At 56.5% G+C, this 15,737-nt stretch overlaps 1 protein-coding gene across 2 annotated transcripts in view; it reads left to right on the top strand.

Moving 5' to 3' along the window:
- The window catches only part of Eml1 (EMAP like 1), a 166,192-nt gene that overhangs the window by 2,510 nt on the left and 147,945 nt on the right, over positions 1-15,737 (top strand). The window lies entirely within an intron of this gene.

The following is a 15,737-nucleotide window of genomic DNA, read 5'->3' as shown; positions in this document are numbered from 1 at the left end:
TGAGCTCCAGAACCCTCTAGACTAGAAATTGCTAAGGCCACAGGTGAGCGGAGAGGTGGTCGGTTCTGGGGCCTGCCCACATGCCCTCCACTCTCTCTGGGGCCAGAGGCTGTGGTGGCGATTGGCTACCCCTGGCTGCCCTCAGTTAAAGGAGCAGCTCTGCAGTGGTGCGAGGGGCTGGGGACAGCCTAATCCAGGGGTTGCTCAGGGACTCTGGAGTTGGGCTCTGTGGATTCAACTCCAGTTCTTTCCTCTCCAGGTTGGGTGACCTTGGGCAAGTGGCTTAACTTCTCTGAGTTTCAGTGTCCCCAGGTGAAAATGGAGACAGTGGCAATTCAATGCAATGATAAGTGACAGGGTTTGCCTGCGCCGCCCGGCGTGTATGAGCACCTCCTGGCCCCCATGGAGAAGTGAGTGGCCCCAGGGCAGGAGCCCAGAGAGACGGAGCCCTGGGCATCTCTTCCGGCAGGGCTTCCTTAGGAAGCCACAGATTGCTTCTGGCCCACGGAGGCCTTATCCTAAAACCCTTCCTGGGCCTGCCGAGCTGTCCTGAGAGCTGCTGGGGTAGGTTGTGGGCAGCACAGGGCATGGTTTGACCGACAGTCCTGGTGCCTGGGTCTGGCTCTGTGTGTGCTGGGGAGGGGGACATGGACAACAGCAGCCTGACCTGCCCTCTTCATCAGGTGCCAGCTGTGCGGCTGCCAGGCATTGCTCGCGGGCTGCTCAGGCTGCCAGAGCCGGGGGAGCCGGCAGACAGCCCCTCCTGGCTGGCGGTGCCCCACACCTGACGCGAACCCGGAATAGCACTCTCCCTTCACCAGGGACATGGCCCTGCTTTCAGCAGCTTGTAAAGCCAGCCGCAAGGAGATGGGTATTTCAGGAAGGCAGGGACAATATTTAGCCATCGGGTGATGGAATGGGTGCTGAGTGCCTGTGTGTCGCCCGGGACGGGAGGACTTGTGGGCCTCCCTGTCCCTCACTGCTCAGGACAGGGATGTTTGGGCTTGGAGGCAGGGCAGTGCTCCATCCTGACCCTGTCTGTTCTGGCTGGAACGGTGGCCCTGGGCAGACTCTGGGCTTGGTTTCCCTGGTGACAAAATCCTGTGTGGTGGTCTTTGTCTGTGAAGCATGGGGCCCGACACTGAGCCAGGTCTGCAGGAATCCAGGCAGGCTGGCAAGGGGAGCATGTTACTTATGGGGCCTGAGGTCCAGGCCTGTCTAGGATCCCTGCTCCACAGCGACAGGGACACAAGATGCCCTGAGATGCTTCTACCTGGTTTTTCGTCAGCAATCCCTGGACCTGTCCCAACAACAGGAACATCTCAGTTCTCCACTCACAACCTGTGTGACCTTGGGCAAATGACACAAGAGCACAGGGTCTTCGTTTTTCTCATCTGTTAAATGGGGACAATAATAGAACATCAGCTCCTTATGGTGCAGTAGGAATTAAACGACCCAAAGCTAAGCCTGGCTTCTTGTTAGCTGTTGTTATTGTTATTCAATCATTAGTTAAGCTGCCACCCAGAGAAAGAAACAAAGGAACCAAATTATCTGCTGGTCCTGGACACTGTGGACATGCCAACCCCACTGCAGAGTGCTCTGAAGCAAACAATCTCAGAGAAGCAAGCACTGGCCCAAGGTCATCTGGTGGAGCAGAGATTTGAATGCAAGTCCCCAACTGGTTTGCTTGGAGCCCCAACCAGATCTCTCTCCAGGGGGCCCCACCCTGAACATGGGAGGTGGCTGGGCTGGCCTTGGAGGGCTTTGTTGTCTGCTGCAACCCCCCACCCCCATTTCAGAGACAGTTAGCTCAACATTGCCCGCAATAATTTGGAGCCTGTAGGAAAAAAAATGTGGTACCTTGTTAGGGCATCAGGAAAATTCCGCAGAGCAGGAGCGCAGCAGGAGGTGGCGGGCTCCACTCTGGGATTTATGGCCAGGCGCCTGGGCAGGCAGCACCAGGCTAGAGTTACCAGGGAGTCAGCACCATATTTATAGCAGGGACCGCCAGGCCACACTTCAGGCCAGTGGAGGCGCGTCCTTTACAGCTGCCTGCATTCCAGGCCTGGCTCTGCCTCCAAGGTGCAGGCAAGGTAGCTACTGAGCCTCAGCGTCCTCATCTGTAAAATAGGGGACTGACAGTGACCCTCGCTGGTCTGGAGTCAGGGTCTTAAAGTGCTGAGCACCTGCCGGCCATTCTGGGTGGGGGCATGGAACAGGGAGGCAGAAGGGACTGGCTTTACACATCCTGGTTGTGTGGATTGTCTCTTCCGGCCTTTGACCTTGAGATATACCCTTTCCCCTCTCTGCAGGAAGCGAATCCGGTCTTCCTGCTGTCGCCCCACCATACCCCACCTTCTTCGGTGTTGGGAAGGTTTCCAGCTCAACTTCACTATTCTGAGCACCACAGAGCAGGCTGCAGAGTCTCAGAGAGCAAGGAATGTAGGCGGATCCAAGCCCAGGGTTTGAATTCCTGCTCTGCTGCTCCCTGGCTCTGTGTGGCCTGGGCAAGTCACTTAGCCTCTCTAAGACTCAGTTGTGGGTGGGCATTCACCCTACTGTGGAGGATAGGATAAGTACATGCCCAGCCAGTCCAGTGACCCTCCATCTCCTGTGTAAGCTCAGGCTTCCTCTCTTGTGCAATAGGGAGCCAGCGATGGCTCTGGAGTAAGGGGGTGCCTGGATTGTTTCAGTGCTGTGGGTGGAGGGACTGAAGACAGAATCTGGAGGATGAGAGGTTGGATGGTCCTGGGGGGAGGGGGTGAGGCCAACTCGGGATATGGGGGACGGTGGCTAAGTGGAGATCTGGACATTGCTGTATAGAGGGCATTGCTGTATAGAGGCAGGGCGGGGGTGCTGAGGGTGACCTGGAGAGACCCAGCAGTGGCTCAGATTCCATCTGTGAAAGCAAGTCCGCGTGGAGGGAAAGCCAGCTCAGAGGAGGTCCCCATGCCTACCATGCACACGTTCCCCTCTGACCCTCAGTCTCGTTCTTTGTGAGGGGTGGTGACAAAAAGCCTCCACTGTCTCCCTTCTAATCTCATGAGATCCCCTTTTTTCTACCCCTCCCTTTTTCCCCTCTACCTTCTATATATGAGAGAAAACCTTCAACACTTGTCTCGAGTCTGGCTGATTTCAATTAGCATAATTTCAATTTTCACTTACCAGCCAATGACAGAATCTCATTCTTTACGGTTGAGCAGAAGAACCCCATGGTGTACGTACACCACATTTTCTTTACCCATTGACCTGTTGGCGGAGGCCTAGGCTGGTTCTATAACTTGGCTATCGTGAGTCACGCAGCTATAAACATTGGTAGCATGCTGATTTTAGTTCTTATAGATAAAGAGTGAGGAGTGGAATAGCTGGGTGACACATCATATATGATACCATGTTCCTAACCTTTTGAGGAATCCACACTGATTTCCACCGTGCTTGCCTTTATTTGCAATCCCACCGCCGATGCACTAGTGTTCCTTTCTCCCGCATCCTCGCCAGCATTGATTGTTATTGTAGTCCTGATGACTGCCATTGTAACTGGGGCGTCCCCGGTTACATTGTCCCCAGTTACAGTGTTGCATTCCCTGATGGTTGAGGATATTGAACATTGTTTCATAGGTTTGTTGGTCATTTGCAGTCCTTCTTCTGAGAAATGTCTGTTAGCTCATTTGCCCATTGGATGGAATCTCTTTTTGGTGTTGGGTTTTTCGAGTTCTGGCAAAGATCTTCTCCCATTCTGCAGGCTCTCTCTCCACACTCTGGATTCATTTTCTGGGCAGAAGGCTTTTTAATTGGACTCTGTCCCACTTGGTTTTATTTCTTGAGTTTTAGGGGTCTTGTTAAGGAAATCTGTGCCTGGGCCCTTTATATTTTCTTGGCGCAGTCGCAGTGTTTCTGGTCTAGTTCTGAGGTCTTTGATCCATTTTAAGTTGACTTTTGTGTTGGGTGAGAGATAGGGATCAAGTTTCATTCTTCTAAATGTGGATATTTAGTGTCCCCCTAACACACCATCTGTTAAAAAGGTTGTCTTTATTCCAGTGTATGTTTTTGGTCCCTTTGTCAAGGATCGCATAACTGTATCCATGCGGGGTTTTCTGTGTGTCTTCTATATGGTTCCATTGGCCTGCCCGTCTGTTTTATGTCAATACTAGGCTCCTTTTGTTACCATCGCTCTCTAGTATAATTAGAAATAAGTGATCGTGATGATTGGGCATGCATCTTTAAACTGTCACTGGAGAGGCACTGGGCACCTGTGATGTAGGGCCTCACGAGGAGACCTAGAGAGGAGGCCAGGCAGAAGCAGAAGAACTCAGCCCTGGCCCTGTGGTCCTGCCCATAGGACCCCCATGGTCTTCAGGGGGAATCCAAGGCCCAAGAGAAGGACAGACTGGCTCCAAGTCACCTGGCAAGGATGAGACAGGCAGGTTCTCAGGCTGCATCCCCTCACAGCCGCCCGGGGCACACTGTGCTGAGGTATCCTTTTCTCCTGCCCAAAGTCAGCTTACTATTGAGGCTTGGGGCAACCAGCCTCCTCTAGGGACACTTCCCTGAGTTCTGAGGCTCCCAGGGGACACTGCACCTGTCTTCCTCTCCTGCCCATCCTGCTGGCTAATGGCATTGAACGATACCAGCCTGGGCTCCCGAGCAGCGTGCAGGAATGTCCACTGTTGCATGTCCAGGTGAGGCTGTAGCCAGGTGACCATGGACAGGCCTCCCTCCCTTCCTGGACTCAGGGAGACTATCCTTTTGTGATGACTGGCCTCGAATCCCATGAGCTAGCAGCACGTAGACATGCACACGTGGCCTGAGTTCAGATGCCAGGTGGGTGGGTACACCTGCTCACCCCTGTCCTCCCATGGGCCGGGGACCTCTGAGCAGCAAAGGCATCAGTTTTCCTGCTAGAGCCCCGCCCCAGCAAAAATACCCTGAAATACCCTGGGGCTTCTTCATATGTGGCAATAAATACAGGTCACAGACTGTTAAGGATTCAACTTAGACATGAAACCGACCTACTCTGTTGTTTTTGAAGTATTGGGTCAATCTGAATTCGGCATTCTTGAGGCAATAAGTTAGATGATGATGATGATAATGATGATGATGATGATGATGATGATGATGATGATTACTGTTGTATTTTTAAAAAGAAACAAAGCTGCCTCCGCAGCCACCTGACTGGCACTTTCCTTGGCCCTCTACAGTCCAGGAAAACTCAAGCTGGGCATTGAAACAGGTGGAACATCTGCGGTCACACAGATCCAATTTCAGGTTTTTGACTTTGTGTTTATTTCGATGTTGAAATGTATGAGACCAGCCTGTTTCTTATGAACTGCCTGTAAGTCAGGATGGGCGTGGTCTGCATGGAAAAATCTAATCGCAGCGTTCAAAGCAGCGAAGGTGCTTGTTCATTTCAGGTCTGGTGATTCCCCAGGGCAGGTCCCCTCACGGTGGCTCAGTGACCTCCTCCAGCAGCGACCCGTGTTTCTCAAGTCCCTGCTACCTGAGAAGACACCAAGCACAAGCAACTAAATGCTCGCACCAGGAGGGGACACGCTGCCTTGCCACTGGCATCTCACTGGAGGCAAGAGGGTGGAGACAGGCCTTCATGACAGAACAGTCGTCATATGTGCCCACCCTGGACTGTCTCCCTATTGACATTTTGTTTTGTTGGTGCTGAAGATTCAACCCAGGGGCACTTTGTCACCGAGCCACATCCCCAGTCCTTTTTATTTTTTATTTTGAGGTAGGGTTTCGCTGAGTTGCTTAGGGCTTCACCAAATTGCTGTGGCTGGCCTCAAACTTGCAATCCTCCAATTTTTTTTCTTCCTTCAAAAAAAGTGATCCATTTTAGTTGTGAACCCTTCATAATACATATCTTGTGCGAGCTGCGGTCACCCAGCATCTAAAATGTTGATCATGAGACTTCCAACATGCAAATCACAAAGCACGGGGCAAGGTCTTTCAAACCATCCTTCTCTCATGTAACTTCAATTTGCACTTCCGTTGGACAGTGAGGTTGACGCCATGTCGTGGTCGTGTTGAGTGGTGCTGCGGTGGCCGTGGGCGTCCGGGTATCTCTTCTGCAGGCTGATTTCACTGCCTTTGGGGATAGACCGGAAGTGGGCAGGCGGGGTCCTATGGTAGCTCTTAGTTTTTGAGGCCCCTCCACACTGTCTTCCATGATGACTGTCGTCATTTACACCCACAGTGTGCGGGCTCCTGTTTCTTCCCATCTGGCCGGCGCTCGGCTGTGCTCTGCTGGATAACGGCCACTGCCACAGGATCGAGGTGCTTTCTTGTGGTTTCAGTTTGCATTGCCGTGATGATTAGCGATGTGGGCCCATTTTTATACACCTGTTGGCCATCTGTGTGTCTGTTCAAATCATTTGCCCCTTTTAATCTGATTACTTGGTATCTTGCTATTGAGCTGTTTGAGTTCCTTATGTATACTCTGCATATGAAGCCCATGACAGATGCATATGGTCCTGCTTCGATATCCTCAAGGGGCCCCTCCAGCACCCCCTGAAGATGCCAGAATCCCCGTTGCTCAAGTCCCTTATAGAAAATGGTGTGGGGTGTGCATATAACCCCCACAATCTTCTCCTGGGCTCTCAATCATCTCTAGATTATTCACGACCTAAGCTGTGTAAATAGTTTTACACTGTGTTATTTAAGCAAAGATGACAAGAAATATGTCTACCTGTTCAGCACAGACAGAACCATTGAAGGCCTCGCCACATGGTGCAGGACAGCAACAATGTAACATCTTTCTCAAACTTTTGATCCTGGTTTGGCGACTCCACCGAGGCAGAGCCCGAGGCCTGGGGCCACAGTGTGGGCAGGTGTCCCTCCTGTCCTGTAGGTCCAGTCTCTACCTATCGACTGTGATCCCCTCACCTCATTGGTCTTATTTATTCTTCTGGTGTCTGTGAGGGGTTTTTGTGTTTGTTTTGCGGTATGGGGGACTGAACCCTGGGTCTTGCTCATGCTAGGCAAGCGCTCGACCACAGAGCCACGCCCCAGCCCCTCGACTGGGCTTCTGAGGTCTTATGAAAGGAATCCTTGACAGGTCGAGTGTTTGCCAATGGATGAATGGGTTTAAAAAAAAAAAAAGTCTATTATGCTATGGAAGACTATTCAGCCACAAAAAGATGAAATCCTGCATTTGTGACAGCACGGATGACCCAGCACAGGGTGAACCTGTGTTGGTGATGTAAGGCAGACAGAAAGACAAACCCTGCCTGATGCCAGTCACACGCGAAGTCAGAAAAAGGTTGATCCCCTGAAATAGAAGGGTGTCACCAGGGACCTGGGACAATGGGTGGGGGGATAAATTTCAGGACATCTAGTATACAGCCAGGTGACTAGTGAATGGGGACATACTGCATTCTTGAGGAGTGTACTGTGGGAGTTCTTCTGTTCTCTCAGCACAAAACCCTGATAAGTAAATGAGCTGTCCCACTTGTTAATCAGCTAGACTTAACCGTTCCACAAGGTGCACACACTTCGGAACATGACGTTGTACATAATAAGATCACACAATGTCACCTTTCAGTTAAAAAACTTTTTTATTCCCCAATTTTAAAGACTTTGGGACAGAAACAGAAAGGGGACAGATATGGGACACAGTCATTTGTAGGCCAAGGAGAGAGGCTGCAGAAGAAACCACACCTGCCCACCCTGATCTCAGACCTGCGTCCTCCACAGTTGTGAAGAACGGATTCATGTTGTCTAGGGGAAGCGCAAAAATAGATTTCTGAAGGATTTGGTCCTAATACCAGCAAGGAAAAAGCTTCACAAGAGAAACTTATTGGCTGTTAATGGCCAAAAAAATTTCATTTGACAATTTATTTGCTAAGGCACAAAAGAGGGAGTTGGGGTGGGTAGGCCATGGGGCCGGATTGTGGGGTGCAGATCCAGAACATGGGACCTGAGTTCAGCAGGAAGTGACCACAGAAATCTATGGGAGACTCTGTATAAACCGCAAGGAGACTCCATTTCTCTGATGTGGACACTGTTCCCCTGGTTCTGTGTCACCAGCGATAGAAGCTTAATCACAGGCTGCCCCACTGACTTACAGCATGTGTGTGCAGAGCTGGACAAATTACATAAAAATTTACAGCCTCGGGGGCAACGTGTGTAACGGGATGGGACCACAGAGCCTGGGGATGTCCCCAAGCCCTTCCCCAAGAGCCAGTGTAGTCTGCTGGAATGGCCAATGGGATCACTGAGCTCCACGGGAGGGAGAGGGTGCGCCACAGCCCAGCCCCTGACCCCCTGCTCTCTATTAAATTTAAACACACCTTCTAGGAAGCGCACCCCCCACCCCCGATTTTGTTTTTGCTTTTTTGTTTGTTTGTTTAATGTGGAGCCGGGGATGGAACCAGTGCCTCATGCATGCTAGGCAAGCCCTCTACCCTGGGCCATGACCCCGGCCCTTGTTTTTTGCTTTTTCGGGGTGGAAAACAGGCCAAGTCTTGGTTCAGTTGCAGAAGACACCCCCCTGCCGCTGCCGGCTGAAGGGACCTGCTCACAGTCTGAGCTGACACTCTGACCATGGTGGCTTATTAACCCTGCTGTGCGCAGGGTGTCCTGCTGGGCCCCGCGGTGTGCGGCCAGAGCAGGGGCTTCAACCCCGAGTCTCCTGTCGTGGGATTCGCCTTCACCAACCGCTGAGAACCCGTACAGGAGGCCCTTCACCAGGGGTTCCCTTCACACACACACACACACACACACACACACACACACACACGCACACACGCCCGACTCCTAGAACCTTGCTCGTTGACGTGATCGCTCCATTTTACAAGTGAGCAAACTCGGGTCTACACGAACTCAGGGACTCGCCCCACATCACCCCGCGCAGGCGCAGGCCGGGCCATCTCTCAGCCGCACTCCTTCCCAGACGGGGGCTGGGTCACAGCAGGCTCAAGAAGGAGCCGAGAGAAGCCAACCAGCCTCCCCGTCTTTCTTGGAGAGCAGGTCCTGTGTGGGGGAGCCGGAGGCATGGCCCTGGGCCAGTGGTCACTACGGCACTGGCCTCCAAGTCCGTTGTCTCTGGAGAGGTTTCCACAGTCCTGGGCAGGTGTGAGACCCAGAGGGACTCACCTCTTCCTTGGAGCCCAGCCCAGAGCCCCCGGCTCCTTGGCAGCGCCAGCCTCCTGTCTGGAGTAGCTGCTGGCTCTAAAGTGACTACTGTCAAGCTGGGTCCCCTGGCTCTGCCCCATGACCAGCGTGGGCTCAGCCACACCTGTAGCCACTCTCTCCCAACCCAGCACCGTCCCAGTCCTGCGGCAGGAGGGCACTTCTGGCTACCTGGTGTCCCAGAAGTGTGGACACCTTGTGCTGGCCCCTCCCCCGGGCAGGCCCCTCCCCCAGGGTCCTCCAGGTGAGAGGTCGGTTCACTGGGCCTGTGCAGCTGCCCTGCCCTGGGCCGCCCCCCCATCTGTTTTCTTATCTGTGCTTGTCACAGCCTTGGGAGTCACGGTGCCACCTCACAGGCCCTACGCCTGAGGTGAGCACAATTAGACAGACAGAAAAACAGCCCCCACATCCAGGAAAACCAAGCCTCGGACTCCCAGCTCCCCTGGAAACTGGGAGGGGGAGGGCCCCAAGCTCTGTCCCCCTTGGCCCCAGGGTGGAGCCCAGGGGCAGGGAAGGCCTCTGTGCCTAGCCCAGGCACATTTGGGGGATAGGCTGCCTGGCTGAGGGAAGCTGGGGGTCTGCAGGGAGGAGGGAGGCCACGTCCTGCACTGGGGGTGGGCTTGGCCCGGGTCGGAGAAGACTGTGGGCAAGGCCAGGGCTCTTGGACGAGGGCCTCAGGGCACCCCAGTCTGGGTCCTCAAGACACACCCACCAACCCAGGCCCATTCTGGGTCAGGGTTATAAAGGGAAGCCAGGTGCCCCCTCTAATTCGGGGTCTCAGCTAGGGGACCAGCCAGGGTCGGGGAGGCCCAAGTGAAGCCCTAGGACCCACCAACTCTGCCCTCACAGCCAGAAGGCACCAAGCCCCTGCTCTGTGGCAGGCCGACGGTGAGACGGTGGCCATTTGGGCCCAGGGTTGCCCCGGGGGCCTGTGAGGTCTCCCTGCAGGACAGAGATGCTCACAGGGGGTGCCCCATCTGACCTGGGTCGCCTGGCTGAGTCAGGAGTGTCAGACCTAAAAAACACGTCATAAATAAACCCAAAGAAAAAACCCCCCCACACACAAAAAAACACCCCCTTCTGATTTTTCCTCCACCTTGAAACCCGTGGAGCTTAAGCCAGGAGGCGAGGTTTCCTAAACAGGGCCACCGGGAGACCCTGCATGTCCACTGCTCCAGAGGAGGCCCTGGCGTTGCCAGCTGAGTCTGCGGGGCCACCCCCACACTGGGTTTCCTGCCCCTGTGGGGTCTTCCTGGTGACCTGGACCTCAGGGCAGCAACAGGGACCCTGTGAATGGAACTGGGGGTGGGGCAGCCGGCCAGGGGAGCTGTCTTCAGGCCCCTCCGAGGGGCCCGGGGAGGCCCAGGGGAGGGCCAGGATGCTCCTGGTGCCGGCTGGAGGGGAGAGTCCTGGGTTCTAGTTCTGACTCCATTATTATTATTATTATTATTATTATTATCATTATTATTATTGGTAATAATTGATTTTAGAACCTTTTCATCACCCCAAGGAAACCCCGTTCCTGCTAGTGTCACGCACACCCGCTGGCCCCTGGCAGCCACCGCCCTGTTCCCGTAGGTACTACAGACTCACATCTCTCGAGTGGACGCAGCTGGCTCAGGGCTTCTGTGCCTTTGGCTTCTTTGACTCAGGTCCCCCACCCCCCGCGGCAGCCCTGTCCCTGCTTCTTTCTGAATGGGGTCTCACCACAGGGACGGCCCCAGCCTGTGGATGCAGTCATCAGCGGACGACCCCTGGCCGTTCTCCTTCCCTGGCCCTCATGGCACCCTGTGGACACCGGGTGCAGTTTCTGGGCGACCTTGGTCCTCCCCTTGGGTACCCCCCTGGCAGTGGCACTGTGGGGTGGTAGAGGGGAGCTGGGCCGAGCTCTGAGGACCTGCCAGGCTGCTCTCCACCGCGGCTCCCGCCCCTGCCCTGCGCCTGCGGGTTCTCCTTTCACCACCTGCTTGCAGACACCTGCCACTGTGCTCTGGTCACAGCCAGTGGCCTCTCCCGCGGGTGTGAAGTGGCATCTCCCTGCGGTTTCCAGGCACACTTCCCCAGTGACTAAGGCTGCCGAGCGCCTCCCATGTGCTCATGGGCCACCACCCCGTGGCTCTGGGGCCTGCAGGCCAGGGGCAAAGCCTCTGCCTTGTCTGCTGCGGGGAGGGAGGGAGCCGGGTTCAGGTCTGGCGCGAGCGGCTGCCCACGGGCTCCACCTGCCTCAAGTCGCGACCAGAGCGAGGGCCCCTCCTCTGAAGGCTGGTGCGAGATGGCCGTGGAGGAGCAGCGAGGTCTCTGTGGGTCCCAAACCCAGGCAGAAAGGTACGATGGCATCAGAGAAGGCGCTCGGGGCACTGGCCCTGCCCCGGGTGGTCCTTCCCCCAGCTTTGAGGCCCTGTAGCCGAGCAGGTGAGGGACACACCCCCGGGCCGCTCACGACCATGCACACAGCGTGGCCCCTCACTGGGCACCTGGCGATGGCCTCTGTGGGTTCTTATGGGTCGTTGGCCTCCGCCCTGGGGCTGCCTCTCCCGGGGGCCACATGGGCTTCGTGGCCTTGCTGCGGCCAGCTTGCTAAGCGGAGCCCGTCGGCGGAGAGCTCTGGAGCCAGGAGCACCCCTGTCCCGGAGCCTGCAGCCCAGTGGAGGTGCCAAGGGTCAGGCTGATGGTGTGGCCGTAATGTGAACCAGCAGGAGAGGGAGACCACAGTCCGCTGGGCACAGTGGAACCCAGTCTGCCGCTGAGAGTGAGCTCATTAGGCCGCCGGAGGGACGGCTTCTGTTCTGTTCCTGAATCCTGTGGGACAAGTGAGAAGAGGGTCACTGAGGGTCCTGGGTGTTCAGTGGAGGCTACCATGTGGAAAGCCCACCAGGTATCTGATGGAGGTAGGGACGCTGCAGCAGGCTGGAGTGCCAGGCCCTTGTCTGGTCCACCACTATGTCCCTGACCACTTGGGTGATGGGTGGAAAAAATAGAGGAGGGGAGGGGCTAAGGAATCAGAGACTGACATGACTTTGACATTGCAGTTTTGCCCACTGGTGCTGGGTGATCTTTACAAGACATACAACCTCTCTGGACCTTTGTCTCCTGGTGCATAAGATAGGACTGATGCTCTCTTCCTCCGCCTTCCTTACAAATGACTGAAAGAGTGGATGTTCGAGGATGGAATGGGGGCACTAGGATGTTTTCAGAGGGCTCATTTTATTTTTTATTTATTTTTTTTTTTTTAAAGAGAGAGTGAGAGAGGAGAGAGAGAGAGAGAGAGAATTTTTTTTTAATATTTATTTTTTAGTTCTCGGCAGACACAACATCTTTGTTGGTATGTGGTGCTGAGGATCGAACCCGGGCCGCACGCATGCCAGGCGAGCGCTCTACCGCTGAGCCACATCCCCAGCCCAAGAGGGCTCATTTTATTATCTCGGTCCATAAAGCAGAGCTTCTTTCCTGGGCATGTGGCCTATTGGGACAGGCTCTCAGGAGAAATGGTAGAGGGAGGAGGGACATGAATAGGGTTCCAGTTTTGTGCCGTGTCTGTGAGAACCTTCCCTGGTCTGAGGGTCAGCCCCCGAGGGTGGGAACCCGGAGTCTGGAGTCTTTGTCTGCACTTGTCAGCAGATGTTTGTTGAATGACTGACTGATTAACTGTGGGCTGCTGCTGCCTGGCTTCTGTCTGGGGTCGCCTGGGACCCTCTGTTTCCACGGGGAGCGCTGGGGTATGGATGCTGCAGACCTCCCCGAGCCAGGACAGGAGGTCAGGCTTTGTGGAGGCCCAGGGAGCCGACGCTGTGATCCCCAGAGCTGGCCTGCCTCCTCCCCTCTTGCTTGACGCAGGTTGACATTGGCACTGTATTTGTTTCTGGGGCTGGTGACAGACAGACAGACAGACAGCCACAACCGTGGTCACGTCGGACAACAGCAATGAATGTTCTTGTAGTTCTGGAGCCTGAAGTCCGACCTTACAGCCCTGGGTCAGAGGCGAGGTGGGGGGGCTGTGTCCCCTCCAGGAGACCCGCCGTGGCCACCTGCCCCTCTCTAATCTCTGTCTGCCCCTGTCTTATGAGGTCACTGGTGGCAGCGTCAGGGCCTCCCTGGATGATCCAGGATGACCTTCCCGCTCAGGAGCCTTAACTGGGTGACACCTGCAGCCCCTCCCCCCACAGGTGTCGTGACCAGGGCCAGGGATCAGGACCTGCTGTCCCGGGGCCCAATCCAGCCCAGTGCAGGCACCGGCCTGGGATCCCACGAGGCTGGCAGCCTCCGGGCCGGAGTGGGGACTCAGGGAAACGATGCTCTCTGATCCCTCCGGGGTGGCTTTGTCCCCAGCGAGAGCCCACCCTCCTGGCCCAGGACACCTGCGCCACCTGTCACCTGCGCCCGTGCCTCTGCCCCCTCCAGGTGCCACCACACCCTGTGCTCGCCCCCTGTGGCTGGAAGGACACCGTCTTGCTGAGCCCCTCTTCCCGTCCCATGTCCCCTGTCCTCCTCATTGTGCCTCCAGGCCCCCCACGGTCTTTCCTGGGTGCACGGGGGACGCTCTGGATTCAGAGCCACATTCGATCCCCCTGGGAAACCTGCGACCCCAGGTGACGTCCATCCCTTGATGCCCAGCGTCCAGCCCCAGCACCCCTGGGGTCAAGGCTGGGACCTCTCAGAGGCAGCCCAGTGGGGGCAGAGCCGCGGGGCTCACGAGGAACCCTGCAGACAGAGGCTTCCGGGGCCAGGACGGTGTCTGAACACAACAAATGACCACGCGCGGTGGTGACCAGGGGAGAAGGATGGAGGCCCAGGAATCGGGAGGGAGAATCGGAGCAGTGCCACCGAGAGAGAGGCCGTCGTCTCCCTGAGCATGTCACCTGAGAAGGACCCGGGGTGTGAGGACCCAGGATCTCTGAGGGGAGGGTGTTCCTGGGGAACAAACAGCAGGTGTAAAGGCCCTGGGGTGGGAACACCAGGTCTTTAAAAAAACACAGGCCAGACCAGTTTGAGCAGAGAATGGGGTTATGCCCGGAGATGAGCTCAGAGAGAGGGGACAGAAGACTGTCGGGGACCTCTGACAGGGGGCTCCTGGAACCTGTTCCTGCGGATTCAGAGGGATGACTGTGGATTCCAAATGTCGGTCTTTGTTGGCAGCTTCAGGCTCCCCTTCCTGTCCCTGCCCGGCACCTCCCCACAAGGTCATGCCCTGGAGGCAGGAAGAGTCGGGGGCCCAGAGGTGACCGGCAGGGGGCAGGGACAGAGGCGGGGAGCGAGGCCCAGCTGCCCGGCCCTGGGAGGGAGGGGAGGCTCCCGCGGAGGAGGTGCAGCCTCAGCCTTTGGGCTCGGGGGACCTCGAGGCCTCCAGAGCCTGGGCCTCATTGGCTGGTGACGCACAGCTTGTCCAGGACAATCATGGGTCCCCTGGGCCTCCAGGCCCCTTTAAGGAGGTGATTTATGGTCCTGAGAAAATGGGGTCAGTGGGAGAGGAGGCCCAGGACCGACGGCGGGTGAGCAGCAGCTGCTGCCTCCCAAAGCCACACTGCAGACCGGCAGACTGAGCGCTGGAAACCAGGAGACGGAGTAAGGGGTGGGTCTTGAGTGTGTGGACGTGGCAGGACGCCCCAGGACGCTGGCCGGACCGCCGCCACAAGAGAGGACAGGCTTGAACCCAGGCTGCCCTGGCTCTGATGCCTGCTCTGTCATTTAGAGCCAGTGACTTCCCTTGGCCACGCCTCAGGTTGCTGTGAGAGGGAGGCAGGGAAGCTGGCAGAGTGGGACCGAGGGACACCTGGTGTCAATACCTGGGCCTTGAGAAGCGCCTTGATCCCTCCACACCTGCTCTCCTCCTCAGCCTGGTGGCCCTTCTGAGGTGGGACCCTCCAGGGAGGATTCCCCTGGGAGTGAAGTATGAGCCTTCAGCCTGGCACACGGCAGCCCTACTCACCCCGGGGGGTCTCTCAGCACCTGTCCCCTCCTGCCCCCGAGGCAGCCAAGGCAGATGGAGCGTCTCCTTGCCGTCCCTCTTCCTGGAACACCTGGCTGTCCCCAGAACAGTCCTTCTGTGCCCCCCTTCCCTGTGTGTGGTGACTGTCCCTGCACAGCCCCACCCTTCCATGTGGGTCCCATCCATGTGTCCCTCTAGAAGTGAGCATCTGAGGGCAGGGTCTGGGTCTGGGTCGCCCCTGTCTCCAGCGCATAGTAGGTGCTCAACGGCAGTCTCGCCCTTCTCTGTTGCTGCCGTTCCTCGGGCGACCTTCAGGAACCACTTAGCTGGACGGCTGTCGGCCAGACCTTGGCCAACACTCTCCTGCGTCCTCTCCCACGCCGCCATTGGCTTGGGCTACCGTGGGCCCGCTGCATGGACCAAGCCCCTGGCTCCAGGCATGTGGACCGTCACAGGGCCAGTCCAGCAAGGACGCGGGTCACTGCCGGGCTGCCAGGTGGCAAGGCCAGAGGGCTCTGCCACAGCATCGCCAGGCCTCCTGGGAGGCCCTTCCCTTCTCTGAGCCTCAGTCTCCTGACCTGTAAGACGGGAGCAGGAGGTGCACTGCCGGCCACCCAAGGACTGGGCACCGGGCGGAAGACGAGAGCTGGCTGTCTTTGACGGGGACCGTGCA

The sequence above is a fragment of the Urocitellus parryii genome, chromosome 6, assembly GCF_045843805.1.
Source record: "Urocitellus parryii isolate mUroPar1 chromosome 6, mUroPar1.hap1, whole genome shotgun sequence".
Classification (NCBI taxonomy): domain Eukaryota; kingdom Metazoa; phylum Chordata; class Mammalia; order Rodentia; family Sciuridae; genus Urocitellus; species Urocitellus parryii.
This window is presented reverse-complemented; position numbering and strand designations above follow the sequence as displayed.